General features: G+C 43.8%; 1 protein-coding gene across 3 annotated transcripts in view; it reads right to left on the bottom strand.

Moving 5' to 3' along the window:
- Positions 1-19,176, bottom strand: part of CACNA2D3 (calcium voltage-gated channel auxiliary subunit alpha2delta 3) — an 857,676-nt gene that overhangs the window by 101,716 nt on the left and 736,784 nt on the right. The gene's annotated exons all lie outside the window — the stretch shown is intronic.

Raw genomic sequence — 19,176 nt, 5'->3', positions numbered from 1 at the left:
TACAGTGATGTATACAACTAAGACATACTGTCTTTTAGGTAAGGAGTTTTCAAGGTCACCTGTGCTAACAGGACTCTTGATACAGAGCAAATTGAGCCCAGTGCAGATGGTTCTTCAGAGACATGTTACTGGAGTATTTCTAAAATTCACATGCATATCAGGACACCCTTCCCCAACTCAAGCTAAAAACAGAAATGAAAAAAATATTTTGAATTTCACTGTTTCTTCAGAGTTCTCATTTAGGAAACTTGCATTTCTAAAATGTGTACTATACGTGTGTTACTGAAATATAAGATTTGAAAAGCACTTGTCATAGGCTTGTATTTGGAAGTGAGTCACTTGCTAGGTAACTTACTCTAACTGACCCCCAGGATTCATATCTCAATGATCTTCCCTCCCAGGAACTCTGAGAAAATTCTGTTTGTCTATGAAAAGCTCCCTAAAGCAACAGAGAATGATAGTCCCAGTGAGAAAAACAAACAGAAAGGAAAGAAGAGAGAGGGGAGGAGAGTGGGAGGACTGGAAAAAAAAGCAACAAAATTAGCCAAAGAACAAGGGAGGGGACAGGGTAGAGGTAGGCAAAGGGGGCAAAAATGGGGGACATCTATAATAGTGTCAACAGTATAAAAACATAATAAAAATTTTAAAAACTGACTTGAAACTGGGAAGTAGAATTTGGTAGAACCTCAGAACTATGACAGCAACACACTCTCAACATTTCTCTCTATAAAGCCCAGGCAAAGTAACTGTGCAAACCACATCAGAAAGTGCTCACATCAGGGCGAAATCTCATCAGATGCTGAGAAAACTGTAGAGGAGTCTGAAAAGAAAGAATGAGACTCTGTCCTGGAAATACTGGACTCCCTGAGGGACACCATTTACTCCAGGGCAGTTGTGCAAACTTCAGTCTGTTGTTCTCAAGCTTCTCAATTTTTGCCATATCTATATACCACCAGTATCACTATTTATCTTTCCATTCCTTTTTTAAAAAAAATTAAATACCTAAAATAACTTCAACCTAAGTAATATTATCTACCAAAAGAAATATACAATTATAGGACTTCCAGCCAAGATGGAGGTATAGGTAGACACATTGTACTTCCTTGCACAACCAAAAGAAAGACAACAACAATTTCAAAACAAAAAACAACCAGAACTGATAGAAAATTGAACTGTATGGAAGTCTGACAACCAAGGAGTTAAAGAAGACACATTCATCCAGACAGGTAGGAGGGGCAGAGATGGGCAGCCAGATGGAGAGGACTTGTGGCAAGGCAGCGGCTGGTGGACTAGTGAGGCAGCAGATTGTGAACTGGGCAGTCCCACGTTCGTGTGCAGATAAACTGGGAGAAACAACTGGGGAGAGGGATGGCCTGCGCAAACCTGGGCCCCAGCGCAGAGAAATAAAGCGTCAAACCACTGATTAAAAACACCTGTGGGGGTTGAGGCAGTGGGAGAAACTGCCAGCCTCACAGGACAATTTGTTAGAGAGACCCACAGGGTCCTAGAATGTACACAAACCCACCCACACAAGAATCAGCTCCAGAAGGGCCCAATTTGCTTGTGGGAAGTGCGGGGAAGTGACTGAAATCCAACACAGAGCAGAGCAAGCACTATTGTTTCCTCTCAGACCCCTTCCCCACATACAGCATCACAACACAGCAATGTGGGTTGCCCTGCCTTGGTGAACAACTAAGGCTCCACCCGTCACTACGTAACAGGTGCAACTAGACAAAAAAAAATGGCCCAAACAAAAGAACAGACCAACACTCCCCCAAAAATACAACTGAGAGATGAAGAGACAGCCAACCTATCAGACGCACAGTTCAAAACACTGGTAATCAGGATGCTCACAGAATTGGTTGAATTTGGCTGCAAATTAGATGGAAAAATGAAGTCTATGCTAAGTGAAATAAAAGAAAATGCACAGGAAACCAATGGCAATGGGAAGGAAACTGGGACTCAAATCAATGGTGTGGACCAGAAAAAAGAAAGAAACATCCAATCAGAAAAGAATGAAGAAACAAGAATTCAAAAAAAATGAGGAGAGGCTTAGGAACCTCCAGGACATCTTTAAACGTTTCAACATCCAAATTATATGGGTACCAGAAGGAGAAGAGGAAGAGCAAGAAGTGGAAAAGATATTTGAATAGATAATAAAGGAGAACTTCCCCAATCTGGCAAAGGAAATAGACTTCCAGGAAATCCAGGAAGCTCAGAGAGTCCCAAAGAAGTTGGACTCAAGGAACCACACACCAAGGCACATCATCATTGCATTACCCAAGATTAAAATTAAGGAGAGAATCCTAGAAGCAGCAAGAGAAAAGGAGACAGTTACTTACAAAAGACATCCCATAAGACTGTCAGCTGATTTCTCAAAAGAGATCTTGCAGGCAAGAAGGGGCTGGAAAGAAGTATTCCAAGTCATGAAAAGCAAAGACCTACATCCAAGATTGCTCTATCCAGCAAAGCTTTCATTTAGAATGTAAGGGCAGATAAAGTGCTTCTCAGATAAGGTCAAGTTCAAGGAGTTCATCATCACCAAGCCCTTATTATATGAAATGTTAAAGGGGTTTATCTAAGAAAAAGAAGATAAAAAATATGAACAGTAAAATGACAGCAAACTCACAATCATTAACAACCACACCTAAAACAAAAACAAAAGCAAACTAAACAAACAAGTAGAACAGGAACAGAACCACAGAAATGGAGATCACATGGAAGGTTATCAATAGGGAAGTGGGAGGGGGAGAGAGGAGGAAAAGGTACAGAGAATAAGTAGCATAGATGGTAGGTAGAAAATAGACAGGGGGAGTGTAAGAATAGTATAGGAAATGTAGAAGCCAAAGAACTTATATGTACAACCCATAGACATGAACTAAAGGCGGGGAATGTGAGTAGGAGGGATGTGTAGGGCAGAGGGGAGGGAAGGGCGGAAAATGGGACAATTGTAATAGCATAATCAATAAAATATATTTTAAAAAAGAAATATACAATTATAAAAGAAAGTTCACTTGGTACTCCTAAAATCTTGCAGGCCATCATGTTAGACTACCCCTCCTCCTTGGGGATTCATTACTGTGCTGGCTTCAGGAACCTGAAGATTAATGAAGGTCTTGGGCTCTTACTCTTACAATTATCAAGTATATTCCTACCTTCTAAAGACATTACTTTAAAAAAACTTTTTAACTTTATTGATTTTAGAAGAAGGGAGAGAGAGAAACATTGATTTGTTGTTCCACTTATTGATGCATTCATTGGTTGATTCTTGTAGGTGCCCTGACTAGACATCAAACTTGCAACCTTGGGGAATGGAGATAATGCTCTAACTGACTGAACTACCCAGCCAGGGCCCAGACATTGGTGAAGGAAGCCCTGAGAATCAGGTTTGACTAGGATATGCATACTTAGAGAGACTCACCCTCTATCTTTGCACTTAGAATGTCAGACTCTAGGATAAGACTAGGTAGAGCTAAGCATGGCTGCAGTGTGCAGAACAAAAAGTGTCTGAGATGAGCTATTTCAGCACTCTGGCTCATCCTGCTTTGCCTTAAGTGTTGCCTGCTCTCTGGACCAGAAGCTCTCCAAGGGCAGGAACCTGCTCTTGCTCCCCATTGCATCCCTTCCCCCAGCAAGGTGCTAAGCACACAGATGATCAGTTGGTAAATACTGGCTTTCTTTTGAAACTTTCAGGTGATATTACAGTCAGTAGTTACAGATAAAGATGGAGGAGTAACATTACCCAGATAAAGGTTTTTCAGTGGCAGTTCTCAACACATTAAAACAACCTGGAGACCTTTAAGCAAAATTACTGATGCCTTTGTGCCTCCCTGCTCTACACCAAGACCAGCTAAATGAAAATTTCTTGGAGTGGCATCTAGGCACAGGCAGTTTAAGAAAAGCACCCCTGTTGATCCAAATGTGCACCAAGAGTCCAGCACGTCTCTCTGCAGGCCTTAGTGCATTGACTATTGAGAACCTATCATGATGTCAGAAACAACACTAGCTGTCATTCCCAGGCCTAGAGAAAATAACAGAGAATACCTGAAGGGAGCTGACTCTGGAGCCTGAGGGCTGTTTAATGCAGTTTCAAGTAAATCTTGTCTTCCAACATGCCTGCCAGTCCTTATCTCTGTTGGGATGAGCCAACCAAGGAAGCTGTGAACCACAGTGTGGCTGAGTTTTGCTGCAGGCAGAGGGGAGCCGGCCCTGAGTTCTCAAGAAGGGGCTTGAATGAATATCTCAGGTGTGATCAAAGACAGGGAGGATGGAAGCAAACTGGCTTCTAAGCAGAGGGCCTCAAAATTATTTTGAGATCCACTCAGTAGTATAAAAGAGGAGGGTCGAAGATGGGTTTGTCTCTCCTTGTGTTCCTCTCCCTGCAGCTCCCCTCCCACGTGGCTTTCCAGCCAGCCTTCCCCAGGCTGGCAGTCAGAGTAGTTCTGAGGCCACCTCACAGGGCCAAGGTCAGCACCATGGCAGGCTTTGAGACTCTATAGGATGAAGGCAAAGAGTTCTCTGAAGGAATCACCCCATGGTGACCTTTCCATGATGTTTCTGGCTCCAGCAGCCCAGAGCTGCCCCAGCCCACACATCATCAGAGTCTCTCCATCAGAGACCTGTACTCTGTCTAAGCACCCCTGCCATTCTAGATGGAGCCCTGTTTTCACCTCCCTAATGAAGCTAGTTGCTTCCTCCTGGGTGTTATCCATCTCACATACTTGCAGCCTGCTATCATCTGCCCCTTTCAGTCTGTACCCCAGCTCCTCAGAGTGCTTTAATCTTTCCTCATGAGTCAGTCCCTCCATCCCATTAATCATGCGGGCTGCTTCTCTCTGATCTCACTCCAACAGGCTGCATCCTCTCCCTGGTCCTGATGCCCTAAACTAGGCACCGCTTCCCTTGCTCCTCACCACCCCCTTGTCTGGGCCATGAGGTCGATGACAGTGGTCTGCCAGACAGTCTTGATAGCAATGGGTCCTCTCCATTTGACCGAGCTCTGTCTTTGCTCCCTGACCCTCAACACTCTCCAGCAACGCTGGCCCCTGCCTTCCCACAGCATATCTGGGTTTGTAGCATTTTTACCTACAAGTTAATATACTTCTCTATGATCAAGAGACTCACAAGTCCATTGGTGGGTCAACTTCATGCCCATTTGTTCAGTGGACTCCTCCAAGCCAAGCTCCAAGCTGGATACTAAGGGGAATGAGAGCACACCCTCCTTCAGCGTGTCATTTGGAAGTAGCCATATGGTAAAAGGGACATCAGAGGCATAAACAGAGCAGTGTGGAGCTTAGAGGGTATGGCAGCCTTGACCAGGAAATGGACAAGAGCTTTATGTTAGGTAAGGCACAAGATCCATCTCATAGGAATAGTAAGAACAGAAGAAAAGATGGTAATTCAAGTGCAGAAACAGCACAGGCAAAAAGATAACTTTTGAAAGACCCTGTGTCTTCTGAGGTTTTAAAGAATGGGAGCTGGGGGACATGGTTGGTTGGCTGAGGTGAAATGGCAAGAGGTCTTGACCAAGGCATCTTAACAGTATCCTGGAGGCCAGGGGTTGGTTCAAGGGCCAATCCACCCTCTCTGTGTGAGTGGACTTCTATCAGAACACAGCCATGTGCACTGGTTTACTCACAAGGCAGAGGTGACTTGTTGATACAGAGACCGAGTGGCCTACAAAGCCTAAAATACTTACTATTTGGCCCTCTACAGAAAAAGTTTGCTGACTCTTATTGTAGGGCCTGAGAAGCCACTGAGCGATCTTTAAGTAGAGAAGTGGCAGGGCATCAGATTTGTTTTGTAGAAAGCCCACGATGAAAGCTTGAAGAGGATGGTGCACTAGAGAAATGGCCCGGGTAGAGGGAGATGAGGAGAATTAGATGAGTTTTTGGCAGCCACAACTACTTGGGACATTTTGGTTAATTATCTTAGCATTTTAAAAAAAGATGTAAATTAAAAAAAACAAATACCAAAAAAGCCAGACTAAAAACTCCCCCCCACAAACAAACAAAAATGCTTAAGAACATCTTGGCCAGCTCTGTTCCCACTTCTGTGCCACACCCACCCCCCTTCCATAGAGCTTCCACAAACAGAACTTTATCTTCCTTTCATTGTTTTTCTTTGTTTTTTTCCACATTTATTCCTTTTCTCAATTTTTTTATTGTTATTATATTACAGTTTTCCCAATTTTCCCCCTTTGCCTTCCTCCACCCATCCCCCCGCCACAAGTAATTCCCAGACTGTTGTCCATGTCTGTGTGTCCTTCATACATGTTTCTGTCTAGTCCCTTCCCCTTATTTCCACCATTATCTCCCTTCCCCTCCCCTCTAGTCACTTCAGCAAGTCCCAATCTCTTCCTCCTCCCCATTCCAAATGGAACCTGAGATGTTTGTCATGCCTGTCTGTTTTGTTCTTTCAACATTTCAAGCCATAATGGTATATTCCAATTTAAGTCAATCTTGCTAATTTAATAAGGAAAACAAAGACAAAAAATGCTTTAGTGAAACCCAAGTCCCAAAAAGAATGCAGAAAATAAAAACACCATCTCTGGGTTTGAAATTTTTAGATAGTCTAGCAAAATCAATATGTTTCTCCTGGAGTTGGGGGTGCTCCTTACTTCCATTTCATTATGAACACTCCCAGGTTTTCTGCTGTGAACCTTCAACAAAAGGGTAAAGACACGGTCTCATTTTCCTTTTGGTGGTACCTCACTCATCTCCCAGGATCAGAATAGACCCTTTAGATTCTCCCCAACATGCTAGTATATTTTGGGTGAGGCTCTTAGGACAGTGACCACAAGACACTGTGATGGTCTTCAGAAACCACCAAAACAACAGAATCATCATTATGAGAAATGCCTTCCCTAAGAGCCTCAGAGCCTTTCACAAGAAATATTCAGGTGTCTGGAGCACTGCCTCTCTTTTGGTTATCTGGAAGCCTGTGCCTGAAGCTCACCTCAATATTCTAAGAGAGCCAGAGAGCAGATTTTCAGCTCTGGAGTGCAGACCTTCCAGAAGGTATCTCATTTCCAGACTTCCTCTTTCTCCAAATTTCTAACTTCCTTCCTGCCTACTACTACCATTCCACCCCTTCCTCCCATGTTTATCAGAAACCTAGAAGGTGCTAGATGGTGAAGATATAAGATGAAGACATGAGGGATGCAACGGCCAGGGTTGGAGCCTGGGGAGGGCAGTCACATCATTGAGGAAAGGACCACACTTCAGCATCCTCAGAGCTAATGGAGATGGGCACAGAGCATCATCCAAGCACCAAAACAGAGAGAGCATTACGTTTGTGGGATGGTGCTTGAATTAGGACTCACAGCTGACATCAATCAAATGCTCTGGTTCTATGCTGCCTAAATTGGTGGCCACTAGTTACATGTGGCTACATAAATGAAAATGAAATAAAATTAATAATTTAGTTCCTGAGTTGCAGTAATCACATTTTAAGTGCTCAATAGCTGCATCCACTGGACATGTAGTGTAATGTTTTCACTGCAGTGGAGAGTTGCATTGGACAGTGATCATGATAATAGGAGGGACAGAGAGTGACAGTGACAGAGAGAGGAACTGGACACTGGCGCTTTTTAAAGACTGAAGGTAAGTCTCCATTGTGCCCACTTCATGAAGGTGGAAGAAATAAGGATGACTTAGGTATGAGAATTTAGGTCAGAAAAAAATGGCCATGTGTGAAGACCTGGATTTGTGAGGGGAAGTTAGTAATTAGTTTGAGAGAAACCCAAAGAAATCAATGCAATATGCTCAATATGGCTACCACCCCCAAGATTTATTTATTTTGCTTTAGAAAATTTGAGAAAACAAATTACATTTCCAGTGCTATTATATTCAAATGCATTCAAGATGAAATCATGCATGCATCTCATATCAGGTTAATAGACATGCTTTCGAATGTAATCTGAGACTCACCAAAGAACAATGTTACATGTAAAATTAGAAATAAAATAACTTTTTCATATTGTATTCATTTAGAAATAATTTTCTGTGGGCTTGGCTTCCAGTTGCAATATACCCCTAGGAGCACAAATCCGGTTTGTAAAATAGCACTAACCATGCCTGGCACGCAAGTTCACACAAACACCACTGCTCCCATTCACCAGTCCCCCGGCCACGGGGCCTAGGCACGAGCACATGGACAGCTCATGCAGGAGAAAGAGAAACCGTGCTGCCACCATTGACAAGTTTTAACCAGGAACATTTTTTTTTCTTTACCAAGTTTTTAACCCTTTTTCTAAGGCTGTTGCTGTATGCCCTTGGGTATGTCGATTCACTTGTCTCTCTGTCCAAAGAGAGTCACACTAGCTTTCACTTCTAAACAGAACTTTTGTGGGATGCAGATAAATGATACCAAATAAAATGTTTATTAGGATACTCTAAAGGCTTGATAGTGTTGTCAACACTCATGTTATGATTTGTTCCTAGAACATTTATCCTTTTTCTTGTATTTTACCAGCAACTAAAATTGCATGCCAATAAATTCAGGCTGAACAGAAAATTCATCTATGATAAAGCCATACTGCCCAGTGCTGGCAATGTTCTTAGGGTGTAATATTGTGGGTAAGCCCTCATTAAATTATGAGAATGAAGAAGGAGAAAAAGGATGATATAAGCACTGGTAAAATGGGGCAGAAAACAGAAGACAGTTATCTGCCAGCTGCAAAAGCTTTTGGAATGGGTTTTTCCCCTCCGGGACCAAGGAAAGGTATGCTCCACCATTCAAACTCTGTCACCTGAAACGTCTCCTGAAACTGTTATCATTACATGCATTCAGGACAAGGCTAGATGGGTCAGTGTAAAGAATCAAGAGGGTTATTACTGGCACCATCTGCTCCATGGGCTCATCAGCAGCCTACCTGGCTGCAACGCTTCTCATCTGGCTGGCTACGGCTGGCAGCATGTGGACTATGACTTCATGCCAGTGCACAGGCAGAGAAACAGATCCCAGAGCTGCCCTGAGCTGGTCTGGCCCACAAACAGGAGTGTTTTCTGACAATCCATGGGCAGAAATATGGTAGAAAACTTTATCTTTATTGGAGATAATAAATCTATAATAAATTAATAAATAAAATACCTGCTAAGGATTTTCTACATATTTCATTATATAGGAGTGGAGCAAGTTTTCTTAAAATCCAAATTCTACAAATATATACTAGTCATACCTCATGCAGAAAATGAGCTCCTCGCTGACTGTATTTCTCAAGCAGGATAGTGGCTATTCTTTAGAATAGGGTTAATATCTCCCACCCTGTCCTCGGCCCCCCTTTGACAGAGTCCCTGAATTTTCATTCTTTTGTGCACAATGGCAAGGACTGCTAACAGTGATAGTAACAAGGCCTGGCATATTTAGATTCCAACTTGCCTTAATTAACGGTCAACTGTAATAGCTGTTAGCCAAGCCACATTTGTTTAAATGTTTCTTCTGTTTGTTTTCAAAACAGTTAATTGCAAGTAGAACTAACAATGCATCTGAATGTCACTCTTTTGGAATATTTCACGATTAACTGGGAGTTTGGAAGAAGGCCACTGTTCTGGAGCATTGAGGAAAAGAACTCTAACCGTCCTTACATCAAATATAAGCCCATTCCAGAGGTCTGCTAATGTCCAGGATAAATGACTTACCACATGAATAACAATTTAAAACTGTAATGTGAATTATGACATAGCTCATCTGTTAAATATTTCATGTGAAGACTTTAATGAATTGCATGATGGAATGTTGGACAAAAAAAGACAACTGAAATCCTGGGACTAATTTGGGCGAAATTGAGAACAGAGTACCCTTGCGAAGATGAGGGGGAAGAAAAGGCAGCTATACTCAAGTCCCCCTGGGTGTCAGACTGGCAAGTCGTAAGGCTTTCTTAAAGATTATAGGGGAGGGAGAATGATCAGCAACAACATCTTAAAAAATATTTAGATCAAAGCAATATTCATTTGTTATAATCTTGGGAAAGCCTGAACATTAATCTCCAAGGTATGGTATTATTTCAAAAATTAGGAGGGAAAAACATTCTCACAGCAGTAGACTCACCTCATAGTTTAGCCTATGTTGGGTGAAGAAATACAATTACAAAAGGGGAGGAGGTATTTTAAATATAACCCCCAACTGATCGCATATTTCACTTCTGAAGTATTCCCTGTGGTATGGGGGTGGTGGTGGTAATCTTTCTTATACATGCTTTTAAGTAACAAAGAGCTACATGATATATGTCTGTGGTGAGAGAGAGGGAGGGGAAACAGGTCTCATTATCACTTGATTGACAACGCGATAGCAGAAGATTTTCTTTGAAGACTCAGAGCTTCAGAGGCCTATTTTAATCTGAGACCATCCCCACCCACTGTCTGGAATTGGCTTCTGGGAATGTGCGTAGGAAGACCTGATCCATCTGCCCGCACGTTTCTTTCATAATCACTTTGTTTTTGTCCTGTCAGAGCTCCTTGGGAGCAGTCACCTTTGGTAAAGTATAATAAATGACAATTATGAATGTTTCCTCCATTTGGGTTCTAATTATTTGACAGAATCAATGTTGAAAAGAATTAGCAGGGCCGTGGACTGGAATAATAATTTTCTTTTCACCCCTGAGGTAATCTGGAAGCATTTTTCCAGACTTCATCTGCAGAAACCTATATTCCCTCAGCTTTCTGAGGCCAGAGGAGTTGGCATCGGAAAGTTTTTGTCAGGTCATTTTATGCTCACAAAACTCTTCAAACAATATTATTTCAATAAAGTTTTCAAGCCAATACATTTTTAGAATCAATTCCTGTCCTTTCAACCTTTCAGAATAAAACATTTAAGCCTCAGGCTTCATTGTATTTTAGTCAGGGTTATACCAATCAATGTCCATTAAGAAAATTATAAGCTTCGAAATTATAGTTCCCCAGTTAACAATTTCTTATTAGGTCACCACCTAATAACAGTAACCAAAGAGATTATAACAAAATCAAGGGTCAGATTTCCAAACATTTCAAAATCCATAATAGAATGGTCACATGTATTTGCCAAACACCTCTGCACTAGATGTGGCAGTATTTACTGCCAAGCAGCACTAAAATATACACGTGGGTGGCTCACAGAGCTGGGGGAAGTGTCCAGCTCCTCGATTCTACAGCTCATGTTCCAGGGCACACAGAAGGAAAGGGACTTATCTGAGCATGCTCAGCTCATCTGAGGGGGCCACAGCTCCCAAACTCCAATTCCTCCAGTTCTAGGTGGGAACTGCGGTGAATGAGAAGCTACTCTGTGCCAGTGTAAAGGGAGCATGTCAGCTCAACTCAGCCAATGCCTTGTGGGAACATGACCTGGGTCTTGCAAGATATTCTAATGTCTCAGGAGAAGCTGAAAATGCAGATTTAATATATAGACAATTCAGTAAAAAATTCATAGCACTCTCAGAGGGTTGCCTGATACACTATTTCTAATTCGCTACATCTGGCAACCCTACACTGAGGATCACACAGCATGCCCAGGCAATGACCTGAAGGGACATCTAATGCAAATTTTACCCTGAGCACATGCAGAGAGCTTGTGTACCACAGCTATGTATCAACTCTGGGAACCATGGCCACCATCATCAATATGACTTTACTATTTGTTCCAGAAAATTCTTGTCTAGAATGATAAGACTATAAACAAGTAAAATACTCCATGATTTACTTGAGCAACTTCCCCCAAGTCAATTTAGTTGAACAGTAGACTACTTGGGACAACAGATGGCTCAACTAGGAAAACTGCCCACTTATCAAACAACTCTTGATTTATCAAGACATTGTGAATTCCACCATTCTTAAAGGAGCCAAATCTCAATCCGATTCTCACAATGAGAGGGCAGTTTGAACCCCAGGACTCTAACCACACCTGTCTGACCTTCCCTTCCTAGGATGCCACTTAGCCCCTGTCACGGTGGTACTTTGCCTCACTGCTGTAGGGAATAAACCTGACTTTGCTAGGTCTACAGAATATTCTGATGACCTTCTTTCTTGTCAACAGTCAAGCCTGCTTTATTTTTCTTCAAAGCATTTGTCAATATTTGGCATTAAATTATATTATATATTGTTCAGTGTATTTCATTTTCTCAGAGGCTGTTTACAGCTGTATTCCCTGCATGCAGAAAAGTGCCCAGCTCCAGCAGGCATTTGTGAATATGTGTCAGACGAAGGGGTAGACAATGGAGAAGCCAGCCATTCTCAGTGTTCTCTCTCAGGAGACCTCTCTTTGCCATCCAAGTGGCATGGGCTTTGTCCCATGCAAATGGAGAGCCACAGAAAGGTTCTCAGCAAGGAATGGGGTATGAAAAGTGAACAGATCTGTGCTTTGGAAATACCTGCACATAAAGGTGGGGGGACTGCATTGCTTTGTGTAAGGGGGACTGGTTAGGAATTGGGAGCATTCATACAGTCATGTGAGAAGTGACAAACTCATTGGGCATGGGTACCAGGGATGGGATGGAGAGGTATGGTCTTATTTCTAATCTCTCCTGACTAAGTGAGGTCTGGAACCCTGCATTTTGCCATCAGCATATCAATCCATTCTATACCTTACCAGAGACTACTGATTCCCCAACCTCAGGCTCTACCATTTTGGTTTAATGAATTTCAACATTTTGATTTTGCTTGCAAATGAATTATTTCATGAAACCTGTTTGTGTACTCACTAGACTCATCTCAGAATTATATAAGACATATTCCATGATAAAATTTATTTTATAAATTGGGTCATAGGAATTATAACACATAACAAATAATAGTAGCATTGATAATAATATTAATTAATATCATTTATTAAACCCAGTACTATGTGCCAGATACCTGCTAGAGATTTTATATACTTTATAGCCAACCCTTAGAATACTGTGCAAGGAGGACAGTACCCCCCACCACACTTTACATAATGAAAAGACCAAGGATCAGAGAAGTGAGGGACACGCCTAAAGTATCTTTACTAGGAAGTGATTGTCACCCTTGTTTTTACTTCATAGAGTGAAATCAAAGAGGTTTCCACAACTATGAGTTCTAATAAGCTCTCCATGTTTTTTCTTTTCTTCTCTCCCCACACCCCCATCAGATAAAATGCAGACTGAGGGGTTTTAGGATAAGTTATGCATCATTCTCTATTTAAACGATCAAGAATATCTGTACCAATTATAAGAATATTCAAATTGTCCCTGTCTTTTTCTGATACTGATCACTGATTTGTTTAGGTGATTGAACCATTATCTTAAGATGACTCTGAGAACACATTGTCTTCTCCACAAGCAGAAATAGGGAAGTATTCAATAAAGCGTCAGGGCATGTAGGGTAAGAAGGAACACATAAGGACCCAGGGACCAGGTGAAGAGGGAGAGTAAAGAGAGCATTTTAAGCCACATGCAAAATCTCAACCTGGGAAAGAATTTGGAGAGTCTGAGAACTCCAAGACCACCAGCAAGCCTGAAGAAAGAGAAGAAGCTGCACTGCCCTAGTCTTTGTAGACAATGGCCAGAACCTAACGAGGAGGTTGGAACAAAAACTGGCAACTCCTTTGGCGACAGCTCATCACAAGTGGAATTGCCCTCTTGATGGTGAGTCAACAAGACCACTTGTCCTAATGTCTCCCTAGTGTCTCCATTTCAAATGACCACAAAAATGACAACAGAACCAAGCAAGGGAAGACCACATGCTGATGAGTGTGCACAGGCAGCAAGGCAGCCTGCTAGGGCAAGTCCAACGTGCTACTGGGCCAGGTTCCCTCTGGCTATCTAAAGACCCATTTTTAAGTCCAACACCTGGGTGGCAGATGTGTCCAGCTACAGAAGACCTGGCCCAAGGCAGATCCTCCCAGAACAGCTGCACGCAAGGTGATTATAAGCAGGGAGGGAATGTGACGGTAGAAGCATTAATGAGAGGGGCAGACAGCATTTTGGAGTAATCAAGCAAGTTTTTTCTCCAACCTCTTGGAATTTTAGGAGCTTGGAATATTTGGGAATCAGTTTTGTAGTGAAGGATACCAGTTTTGTCCTGTAAATTAATCAGGCAGATGCTGAGGATGGAAAAGCTATCTTCTGTCATTAAGTGACTGCTCCCAAACATGTGCTTGGCAACACCCGAGCCTCTCATCTGGGTTCCTGAATAAACTTTCAGAGGCTGCACTGGATAGGTCCCTGTGCGTGTTCATGGTGGCTGTCAGGGCGGGGCAGGCGCTTCCTTTTCTAATTGGGCAGGGAAGTTCAAATCTTCTGCTCAAGGCCCACACCCTCTTCCTAGACAGAGGCTTCAGTGGTGAGCCGGGCTGCCTGGTCTGTATGGTCCTTGATTCAGACCTTTATCCTTTCCACAAAGGCTCCTGAGTGCCCAGCAGGCTCTCAATAAACACTGCATGAATGAATGAACGAGCAAAGGCCTTGCACTCCTGGCACTAGGCTGTTAATCAGGTGCCTCTCATGCTTTCTGAGGGATAACAATTTGAAACACAATTGTTACCAACATTCTGCCCAGATTTTACTGGCATCCCTGGCTCATCTCCACTCCCTCAGCTCTAGCATTGCATGCTCAGGGCCTCAGGGAAGGGAGGGCACTGAGGAACTCAGAGGAACTCAGAGAACAAAGGAGGGAATTCTGAATTTTTAAGTCTCAAAAGTTAAAGACCCCCCAGGAATCTCAGAACTGGAGGGATGACTGAGGACCTGGGTCAGTTCTTACCCTCTTCACTCTGCCTCCAGCCCCCTAAAAAGACTGCACAGGAAAGATGGTCTGACTGGAAAAAGAAGAGAATCCAGGAAAGCCAAAGTGATGCCTGACTGAGGGATAGACCTGCAGGTGTCTACCTTCCTGCTGCTACCCTGGGTTTAAAGCCAAGGCCAGAGTGTTTGGGTATGGGGAGGGCACTCCCAGAGCAGAGGGGAGTACCCCAGTACACACCCTCTCCCTGGCAGGCCTGAGAAGCTGCAGGACACTGAAGCTTGGCCTCCTCCAGCTCTGTTGGTGCTGGGACAGACAGCCTGGTGGAGGCCTGGGACAGACAGACACCCAGTGAAGGCTCCATGAAGGCTTGTCAGAGTGAGGCCTGGGGATGGCCAACTGACCTATGCATAAGGATTGGTGACAGAGGAACAGAGTGGACTAGGTGACTCAGAAAATGCCTGCATGATTCGAAGATCAAATGCCTGCTCCCACCCTTCAGCCTCAGGTAGGCCCTGGGCAAGGAGAGGAGATACACTAGATTCACCAAATGTTTTCTCCCACTGGGATAACTGAGGCCTATGAGAGAAATCAATTTTAATTCAAATAAAGCTTCATTGGTTACCCAGTTGAAATATGTGGACTGAGATGAGTAGCCCTTTCTTACCTGTGACCCAAACAAAACTAGGCAACCTCAGGGGTCCAATCAAACGCCATGTCCTAGGCCTTTCCCACATCCAGCAGGACCAATCCTGGGACAGAACCCAGGGCCATGGGCACTGAGCCTGTCAACATCCTCTCTCGGTGATTCAGTCAGTCGGCAGAGCCCTCTGTGAAATGGCCACCTGGGCAGGCCCCCAAGGCTGCTTTGCAGGTCCTAGCAGCTTTCTGCACAGGCAAACAGAGCAATGAATTCATCTTCATCATGAACTCCTCCCCTGCTTAGTGGAAACCAGACCTTTAACATGTATGAAAGTCTTCAAATGGAAAAGATTATGGGGCCTTCTGAGGGCCCCACTGTGATGACCAGTCCCTCCTCTCTCCCTGTGTCATGGGCCATCTGCCTGCCCTGTGCTGCAGCTCAGTGGCACTCCGTGATCCAGGTCCAATCCTGACTGTGCTGGGGTGGGGGATTTCATGAGTCCCACCTCTGCAGGTGAGAAGCCTCGGCAATATTATAAGGTCCCACAGTTTTAGTAGTTTCTTAGTTGCTATCTGTGTCTGTTTCCTTATACTTATACCTAGACTGAAAAAAAAATGTCAAGTGAACTTGGGTCCGAGTTCTGCCTGTCTCATACACTGGCCGTGTGCCCAGTCAGTTTCCTAGTCAGCGTAGTGGGGCAGGAGGCACGCACACCTTAGAGGAGTGTGGTGAGACAAATGAGCTAATGTATGTCAGGAGCCTAGCACAGTGTCAAGCATGTAGTGAACAGTCAATAAATGTCACATGTATACACACACAGGAACAGCTATGGACATTAAATACATGCTTTGAATATAATAGATATCCTGTTCTATTTCCCTATAGCTGAGTCTCCACAGTTTTTCCAAGACTGATACACTGTGTGTCACTCACCAATCTGTCTGCTAAGATGCTGAGGTCCCTCCATTAGAGGACCCAGATTAATTTCGTTTGCTGGCCTGGACTCCTTATAGATTCCATGTTACATGCAGGAACATTGGGCTTCAAACCACTGAGGACCACTGATGAAACACTGAGGAATGTTTCATCTTTTTCTTGCTAAAAGCTAAGCAGGTTAGAACTGGTGTAATCTCAACTACTTAGAACATTCCCAACTTGGCTGAGAGTTTATAAATCTGAATACTTGATAAAACCCTCACAGGTTGAGATTATTGTCACCTCTGTTTTACAGCTGAGGACACAGAGGTTTCCGAGTGGCCAAGCTGGAACACTCATGATAGAAATTTCCAATTTGGAAGCTGGGAAACACTCTGCAGGAACCAGCTCTTTCCAACTTCTGTGAACTGATCAGTTTCCTGGAGGCCATAAAGAGCTCTTAGGATGCTCATGGTATTTTTCAAAGACTCCAGGCCTTCATGCTTGGTGCCTGTCTCTGAAGGACGAAGAGAGGGGAAGAGGGTCCTTGGAAACAAGGCAGTGGTCCAAAGGAAGCCCGTGCCCATGGCAGGCCCTGCAGAGCACAGACCACATCCATTGTCTCTAAGGAGCCAGCTAACCCCCAGAAGTCATGGCACAGAGCACACCAGCCAGGCTGCAGAGCTGGTCCTAATCACAGGGGACACACTCAGGCACTCGGGGCCAGGCCTCCCATTAGCATTATATCCCACTGAAGCTTTCAGCAATCTTGGAAAGGAAGATGTTCTTTCCATTTTAAAGATAAGATGCAGGCAGTTAAATGACTTAACTAAGGCCACACAGCTGTTAAGACTTAATGGACCTGGGATTTGAGCCCACAGCCTGCTCAGAAGTCTACTGCCCATTTTCCCGTGGTTCTCAGTGGGGCTGCATCACCCCCTAGGGGGCTGTTTTGGAAGTTTGTAGTTTTCACAGTAACTGGAAGGCTTGTGACTCATGGAATGGCCCCCAACGAAGATGCTTCCAGTACTCTGCCTGGGCTGGATGTGCTGGGAAAGCATGATCCATGTCTAGGCCTCTGTTTCCATCAAACTACAAAGTATGTCTTGTACATGGAGTTTTTGAGAAATGTAACTACAGTCCTGTGAAACATAGAGATGAGTACATTTTGTTTGGCCTGCACCTTGACGCTTTCAGAAGAACCTCTCACCAGGGAGGCCTGGTGTCCAAACAGCAGCCCCTACATTCGCGGAGATTCTGTGCAAGTGTCTGGCTACTGCTTTCTGTCTCCTCTTGTAGTTGTGCCTGAGCATTCATGCACTAAAAGATGTATTATTCTATTATAAACTGCTCTCCTTTTATTTCTTGCTATTACAGTTAGAGCAGTCTATACACTTTATTTTATTTTTTTCTTGGCAGCATGTAGAGAAACAGGTTATATTTTCCATGGATTTCATTTTGGGATAGTAAAGAGGTATTACAAACTATTATAAATAGGGGGCCTTGAGTGGGATGGGAATGAGAACTGTCCTGGCTCCAGCTTCCCCTCTGCCACTGAGTCTGGTGATTGTTTCCCCTTTTCTCCAACACTTCCCCCCACTTCCCACCCCTGGTTTTGTCTGTGGCCCCCCTGCTCTCGTCTTGCTTTGAAAGCATAGATTTGGCTGGGCCAAACCTCACATGTGGCTAGGGCTTCCTCTGTGCTTCCCTTCCCGTTTATTTTGGCTTCGATCAAGGTGCAAGATATTGGTATCTGAGGCGCAGCTCAACTGATGGATTTCCCATCTCAGAGGCAAGTAGTAAGGGAGCAGTGCCCTCTGTACCTGGAGAATTAAGAATCGAGGTCCTTGATAAGGAAATGGTCCTCTGGGGGCTGCTCTGCTAGGGCCTGGAGCTGGGCAGGTCAGCCCACTACCCACCGTTGGCACGTTTTCTTACCAAGTGGTGTTGTCTTCGAATTGCAGGCAAACTGTGAAAGGGACCAGAGCCCTGCAAACTACTTTTCCTTGCACAAAACATCTTAATTATAATTATTGTCAGCACTTATGTCACTGCTGTGGGAGATGAAGAGGGAAGGAGGGGATACTCTGCCATTTCACAGCACACACTGGTTCCCCAGAATGAGGAGGGGGGTTGCAGAGAGTCAAAGAGCCAGGAATAGAGCCCCCAGTCGATTAAAAGGGCCTTTGTAGTGGCTGCATCTGTACATTAAAATAAATCTCTCCTAGCACTAAAATAACATCTACATTCATTTGGGCCAGTGCCACATTCAGCATTTAAGAAATTTGACAAAACGTTGCTTGAGCATGTTGAAGCTTGCCAGCTTACAACAAAACAAGAAAGCTACCTTGGCCGCATGGAAATACTTCTCCCAGTTCCCTTCTTCCACTTATGACTCCCATGTTCCGGCTGCACTTAAAAGAAAAAGACTGCCCTTTTTTCAGGTGCCAACCACTTAACGTGGCCCTGAAATGGGCAGCAAATTGCCGCTGGTGGTGGTAAACTTCAAGAGGAATCTTTTTCTTTCCCCCTAAAGGAAACTACTGGAGACTGGAGACGTTGCGTGCCTGATAAAGCCTTTAATAGCTAGAGAAACATTATTTGGGGTGGCCCTCAGGTAGACTAGACATGAATAATGCCTCATAAAAATAATTACTTCTACCCAGAGCACAGTATACCAGATGAGTTTGGCGGGGCCTTGTTTCCAAAAGAATCTGAGGCAAAAGGAACCTTCCACCTAGGCTCCAACAGGATGGACCTATCTGTAGGAGAGACAATGGTCACGCCTGGGGCATGTGTCCTTCCAAAATCAGTTTTGAATTTTTTCTGAGACCTGAACCCACAATTCAGGATGATTTGGCAGCCTGCTTTTTGATGCTTTATGACACAATTAGGCCTGAAACAGCTAACCAATACACTCATTGAAAATGTTGCCAATGGACTGCA

This window comes from Phyllostomus hastatus, unplaced genomic scaffold, assembly GCF_019186645.2.
Source record: "Phyllostomus hastatus isolate PE091 unplaced genomic scaffold, TTU_PhHast_1.1 phas_contig_16, whole genome shotgun sequence".
Classification (NCBI taxonomy): domain Eukaryota; kingdom Metazoa; phylum Chordata; class Mammalia; order Chiroptera; family Phyllostomidae; genus Phyllostomus; species Phyllostomus hastatus.
This window is presented reverse-complemented; position numbering and strand designations above follow the sequence as displayed.